The 7,026-nt window shown below is 39.2% G+C and overlaps 1 long non-coding RNA gene across 1 annotated transcript; it reads right to left on the reverse strand.

Moving 5' to 3' along the window:
• Positions 1-3,253: 3,253 nt before the first annotated feature.
• On the reverse strand, positions 3,254-6,368 carry LOC127293813 (uncharacterized). The gene is made up of 3 exons (XR_007846148.2): positions 5,729-6,368; positions 5,361-5,569; positions 3,254-4,792 (listed from the first exon to the last, which is right to left on the reverse strand). It is a non-coding gene; the product is annotated as an uncharacterized lncRNA (long non-coding RNA).
• Positions 6,369-7,026: the final 658 nt, after the last annotated feature.

Genomic DNA, 7,026 nt, shown 5'->3' on the forward strand with positions numbered 1-7,026 from the left:
AGGTGAGCTTGTTCACCCAAATCAAGAATAAGAGGGGTATGATCCGATTCAGATCTTGCTAGAGCTCTAACATTTACTAGAGGAAACTTTTGTTCCCATTCAACACTTGCCAAAACCCTATCTAACTTATCATATGTGGGTGTATTTCTACGGTTAGCCCAAGTAAATTTCCTTCCAGAGAGCTCAATTTCCCGTAAATCCAGATTTTTAATGATCGCATTAAAAACAAAAGGCCATCGAGTGTTGAAATTCTCATTATTCTTATCTTCTTGTCTACCCATTATATTGAAATCTCCGCCTATAAGTTTAGGTAGAGTCTCCGCTTCACACACACGCACAAGCTCAGCTAAATTTTTTGGTTTGTGCTCATCTTCAGCCGCTCCATACACATGAATGAGGGACCATTCAAACCCATCTACTTTAGACCTAAGATGAAAACTAACACAGTGGTCTCCATTGGTAACTTTATTCATCTTAAGTGTTGCATTATTAATCCCTACAAGAATTCCACCGGACCGCCCTTGTGGCGGTAAACAATACCATACAAAGTCAAGTCCACCCGATAAATGACCAAGAAAAGGTGCAGCAAAATTATCACGACCAGTTTCCAAAATAGCAAAAAAAATCAAGTTTTAGATCTCTAATATTTTCATGAACCAGAGAGTGTTTGGCTGGATCACACAAACCATCACTATTCAAAAAAGCTCCTTTCATTGTTACAGCATTCACTTTTTATTTTTTAAACGCACTACAACGTCTCTCTACAGAAAAATCAGGTGCTCTTCTTTTTATGTACCCTAGTTGGCTTGTTAGAACGCAGAGGAGGCTCCTTGTGAGTCTCTGCAAAATCGTTCTCCTCAACAAGCAGATCAGTGCTAAGTCTAGATTTATACACAGCTAAGATAGTTAGCTAGCTGATCCCTGGGATTTGTTTGTGAGACAAATATAAAATTACATTGAGCAAAATATGGGCTGTCTCTCTGGGTGTTTTGGAGATTGGATTCGGGTCGCTTACTCGCTGCCTGGTAGTGGTACCCCTTCGTTCTTGGCCATCTGATGAACTGCTAGGCTGCTTGCTGTTGGCCTGTTGCTCCTGATAACCTGCTTACGCCCAGTTAGGTGCGCACTTCCTCTTTTTTCGTTTTTTTATGTTTCTTTTTTTATTTTGTTTTCGATCAGTTTTCTGATTTCTTTTGTTCCCTTTTTCTATTTCTTTCCTTTCTTTCTTTTTATTTTTAAGATTCCAAAAATATCATAATTTAAAATATTCAAATAAAGAAGTCAAATCCAATAAATGTTTAAATAAAAAAAGTTCAAATTTGAAAAATATTAAAACTTCAAAAAAATCTCAAACTTGACTAACGTTCAATTTACTAAAATATAAAAATTTAAAAAGTTATAATTTAAATATTCAAATTAAAATTAAATTTTAAAAACTCATTTTTGGAGGTTGTTCAAATTTTTAAATGTTCAGATTACAAACTATTTTCAAAATATATTTTCCAAAAATTAATTTAAAAAATGAAACAAGTAAAATGGGCCGGCCCAAGACCACCACCTGGGTGTGCGGCACGTCCAAACCGCCGACTAGGTCGGGGCATAGTCCTGACTTTAAAAGGGAGGAGGCTAATTAACATAAATCCTATGGGTCGATCAGATCGGCACTTGCACCGCACGCTGTGTGGGTCGGTCAAGCTAGGCGCAAGCTCCTTTTCTTTTTCTTTGTTTATAATTATCATTTCATCTTTTTTTTTTACTCTTTGATTCTTCCATGTTTCTGTTTCTATTTTTTTTACTTTTCAAGATCCGAGCACATATAGAGTTATAGCACACTTAAGCTATGAGGCAACATGGAGGTGATCAATATTTTAGCAGACTTATAGCACATATAGAGTTTTTTCTTTCGTTGAGAGGACTATTGGGTATCATATCACCTGTTCTATATTATCGATTTTCTGTTTTCTTAAAAGTACGAAGGCGTAATATGCTAAAATATTGATCACTGATATTCAAGAGAGGTGCACCGATGAAGAAATAGAACATACAACAGAGAAACTCAGGATTGACAATTATAGAGTATGGTAAAACTGAACTAGTTAACAACCCAACAACTTGTCAGCTGGCGTTTAAAACCAGGTCTCTGTTGCGTACATTCTGTGTTGTGTGGAGTGTCGACTGTTAGCTAACTAGTGCAGTTGGACTTGTGCTCTATTGAATATACAATCGTCCACCAGACCAATATTATGATATCACTAGGTGAAAAGCGCGCTTCGCCGCGCCGCCTGCATTTCGTTCTAACATAAGGTGGCTGGAATAGTAAGACCGTACACATTTTGTCTACAAACTGAACGAAGCATTTTCAAGTAAAATAAAAACCCTCAGAATATTGATGACTTTTTTGGTGGATGTTCAAAATAGGAAAATACAAAATTCGATTGCATGTTCAACAGTCAAAGTGCACAAATTCTTGATTGGCTAATTGTGCAAATGCTTCCCTATTAATCTTTGTGAAGGTAAGTATAACTGAATAATCGCAAATAAATAGACAATGTAGCTCCTAAAAATTCGAATTGGATAACTTGAAAAAGTTCATCTAAACCCTGCATTGGTTCCAGAAAATTCCAATCAAATAACTTAAGGAAGTTCGTGGAAACTGATCTTATTTGTTAGCGTAAAAAAGAGAAGCACAAGGCCAGATTTGTCAATCATAAAAAATTGCTGACAAGGCACCGCATAGGCAGGTATCAATAGACATATTATAGATTCTACGCTAACATAAACTCGGGTTTACTTGGTGCATCACAAGTCACACACTTATCTGGTATTTCTTGAATTTTTTTGGATTGAAGAAACTAAAAATCTCATAGATGCAACTAAATATTAAAGGCCATAGAAATAGATGAGAATAAAATCTTCTCGTTATGTTGACCTTAAGCTTCTACTTCAAACTAACAACAGCCAAAGTTACTTTTGCTTCGGCTGTCCATTTGTGAAGTTTCACAAAAGCATCAGTGCCACGAATTAGGACCGGGTGATTATGACCAGTTTTGCACTGCCTCACAAGTTAGTGGGTTGATTCACCTTAACTTTTAAGTTTTTGTACCAAGTTGTCTGGTGTTATTACCTCTTTTATGTATATAGTTTGTCAAACTTTATGAAGTTTGAATTAAACCAAAACTAATTGGCATTCAAATATAGTAAAGGAAAGAGGAAATTTTGTTTAATTGTATCGATGTAAGAGCTCCCACTGCCTTTCCGTAAAAAAGAAAAAAAATGAAACGCACTTCCATCACATGGTATGCTTGACAAAACACCCCGGTCCTACAGGGAGACTCTTGCTGCTACACTACTCAACAGGCCATGTGTATGTATGCACACAATAGTGTACAAATCAGCTGCTGGCTCATCTCTCCATAGTCTCTCTATATGGCCGTGTAAATCGGTGACTCAGGCCAGTACCAAGAAGGCTAATGTAACAAAATAAGAAGTAATAGAGAACACTGCATCGAGCTAATCTGCTGGTCAATGTTGACAGATGCTACTATTCCAATTTCTAAACTTAGACCACTGTGATTTTCCGAATAAACACATGGCTGCAACTATCTCTTCAATTTCAGAGGCACCTGGGACTTTAAGTCGCCTTGGCGTGGCTTTGCAACCTTCTTGTTTGGATCAAATGGCAAAATCTGATACCTCCCTCCATGCCCTGGCAGCGGAATTGAGGCCTTTCTCCTCTCCAGATAGTAGTCCGGCCTCCATGTCCTCTGTATATTGCTTGATATCCTTGTCCACTTTTGTTTTCTTCCTTGATCTCACTATTTCAACAAAAGGAGAGTAAAAAAGAAGAGATAGTTCCCAGAACATGTATGTACAGTTTTGAGCGCATAAATGTGTGATCAACAATAGAAAGTTTAGCAGTGAAATTCTCCAAGTCTCCAGCGGTTAATTTGAAGGGAGATGGCATTCAATATATAAATCTGTAGCAATTCCATTGTTATAAGATCATGTCACATGAACATGTAACTAAAATAAGATGTGTTGAACGACAAAGAATATTATGGATGGCTTATCATCTAAGTAGATTTATGTTATTATGCAAAGTATCTTCTTCAGAGGTCTTCAGCAGTAGAAATGCTGGAAAAAGAATAGAATGAACTTGTGTTGAGCCCAGTGGTTGATAGCATCACCCTACTCAACGGCTCAACAAAAATGGTTGATAAATATATGGCTCTGTGCAAATACAATCTATTAGGGAACATTAGATCAACCTGTGTACTTTTGCACACCTTTATTGATACTTTGGAACCCGGTGTGTATATACATTGTTGTGACACAAGTATGCTTCTATTTTAGAATAGCTTACCTTGACATAAGACTATCTGAAAAGGTATGCCTACATAGGACGACAAACAGAATAATCGGAAGCTCAAGAGTACTACTCAAATGCACATGAAAATTTTGATCTAAAAAAATACACTTGACAATCTTTCATTAGACAACAAAATATTGATCAACAGAACATACAGCTTCAAGTGTAACAGAAATAGATAATATACTTTTACCTCCAGCTTGAGGGGCATTCTTCAGAGAATTGCATAACCTCAGTTCAATGGTTTCAAGCATAACCTCAGAAAATATTAATACTATTTGAAATATATATCAAGAAAATCTGAAGGTATGACAATTCAATGGTTGCAAGTGTAACAGAAATAGATAATATACTTTTACCTGCACCTTGAGGGGCATTCTTCAGAGAATTGCATAACCTCAGCCAGAAGGAAGAGTTCATAATCTGCAAGATGTGAGCAATAGAACATGTGATTAACACTATTTGAAATATATATTAACCAAATCTGGAGGTAACAACGATACGATGGTTTCATATGCAACAGAAATAGATAGTATACTTTAACTGGAGCTTGAGAGGCATTCTTTAATTGCTACACATGTAAAACTAACAGTATTTAGAGAATCTTAGCAGTTGGGGTTTTTCTTTCACTGCAAATAACCACTTTGAGTTTAGTAACATTGCTGCTCCCGAACCATCTAGACAAATTGCACACTTAGATACTCTATGGAAAGCTTGCAGCAACTTATACAATTTATATTTAAAGACTAACTTGAAACTACGAAAGTACGAAACAGATTATTCAGTCCGAGGTCACTGCACCAAACTACAAAACTGAACTTGCTATCGATTCTGAACTAAACTCTATCCCTAGCATGCAGTAGTACCGGCCATCCCTTATCAATAACAATGCTAGCCTATAGAATATCTCCAAAGAACTAAGAACTATAGACATGGAGTTGACAAATCTCAGCGATGGCAAGTTGAATCAAAGGTCAATAACAAAACCTACCTTGATACGTGGCATAACAACTGTGGCAGGTATGCCTAGGGACAACGGACATAGCTGATGGTGGCCCTCACCAGGCCAGTGGCGGCAGAGCCTGCAAATTTAAGGCGACTGCGATCTGGTATACTTCAATTGCAGGAAAAATATTATGCACATATGCAAGAAATGAGATGCTTCACATCTAGCAATCATCTCTTGCTACTACGGAAAAACTGCAGAAAAATAATACATTATCAGTCTAATAACTATTCTCAATCATGCAAGGAGCACACTTTTACCATATAATTTTCCTAATAGAAGCCAGAAACCAGAAAATACATAACAAAATCAAGAACAAAATAGAATTTGCGGCACATGAGAAACAATCATACCTGAAAATCCCTAGGAAAGAAATACTATCTCTGCAATCTTAAAGTCCCAAGGCGCTGGATCAGTGCGGCCAAGAAATAGAGGAAGAACAGAAGATGAAGAGCATGTATTTGGTGGTTGGCCGGCCTGAGGAGGAAGCGCCTATCCTCGTCGCTAGGGAAGGACGGGCAGGAAGATTTTACTTAGAGCAAGCCAAGCGCCTCCCTCTCCCTCGCAGTGCTGCCCCACAGGCCAGAGCTTCTCGTCCCCATGCCTCCTCTACACAGGCTAATTCCGCGTCACACGACCCCCGCCTCGAGCAGCGCCTCCAAGCACTCCTCCTGACCCCGTGCCTCCCGCGGTGCCTTCTCAGCGTCGGCTCGTCCTCTTGTGCAACGACTCTACGGCCCCGATCCCCGCCTAGAACAGTGCTTCCTTGAGCACAGAACAGGACCTAGGGTTTGCCCGTGGCGGCAATTGGAGGTGTGGGACGACTGCTTCAGAGGAGGAATAGAACGGGGAGAGGACACGTGAGCTGCGGCGGCAAGCAGTGGGGCTGGGGAGGCTTGGGAGGCTGGTGAGGTGCTGGGATGGGGCTTCCGGCGGCATGACTGCGGGAGTCGAGATAGAGAAGAAGGGGGCCGGGGCAGCGATGTGGGAGAGCGATGAATTGCACGCCGCTTTTTTCACCGGATGAACTGTTTGCCCAGTAACGATGCCACACGGATGGACCAGTATGTCAGTGAGATTAGAGATAAAATATAGTGTACCGGTAACTTATTCTATCTACCTAAACGGACGTACCATGCTGGCTTGGAGGCATGATCGTGCTGTCCAAAATGTGCGCGCGGGGACTGCTTTCACCAGGCGGGTACGGCAACAGCCTTAATCCTTTTAGTAATTTCAGCTAATATGGATATGTTCTGCATTTCCAAACATAGTCAATTTGCTAAGTATTTTTTTCCGTAATAGGAATATGTCAATCTGCTAAGTGAAACTCTACCTTTCTCTCAAATTTTATACGAAGGGGACCAACTTGAGGTTGTATGAGTAGTATGTACCTATCTGTCGCCCCATTCTATCTATTTACATACACCAGCACATTTTTACTGCTGCAGCTTCTCTTTTATAGTTTGGGATTGCTGGAATGTAACTGGCTTCCATAGGTTTCAAATTTAGCTTCAAAGTGTGGCGTAGTATCTTGTATCCACTTGAAACTTTCAAAAGAGTAGAATACAACGAATTATGGCTGAGTACCTCTGTAATCAGCAATATACTTTTTCTTTTTCAATCAGCTTCTCGAAGTCTCCATATTTGGCAG

The sequence above is a fragment of the Lolium perenne genome, chromosome 4 (assembly GCF_019359855.2).
Source record: "Lolium perenne isolate Kyuss_39 chromosome 4, Kyuss_2.0, whole genome shotgun sequence".
In the NCBI taxonomy this organism is placed as follows: domain Eukaryota; kingdom Viridiplantae; phylum Streptophyta; class Magnoliopsida; order Poales; family Poaceae; genus Lolium; species Lolium perenne.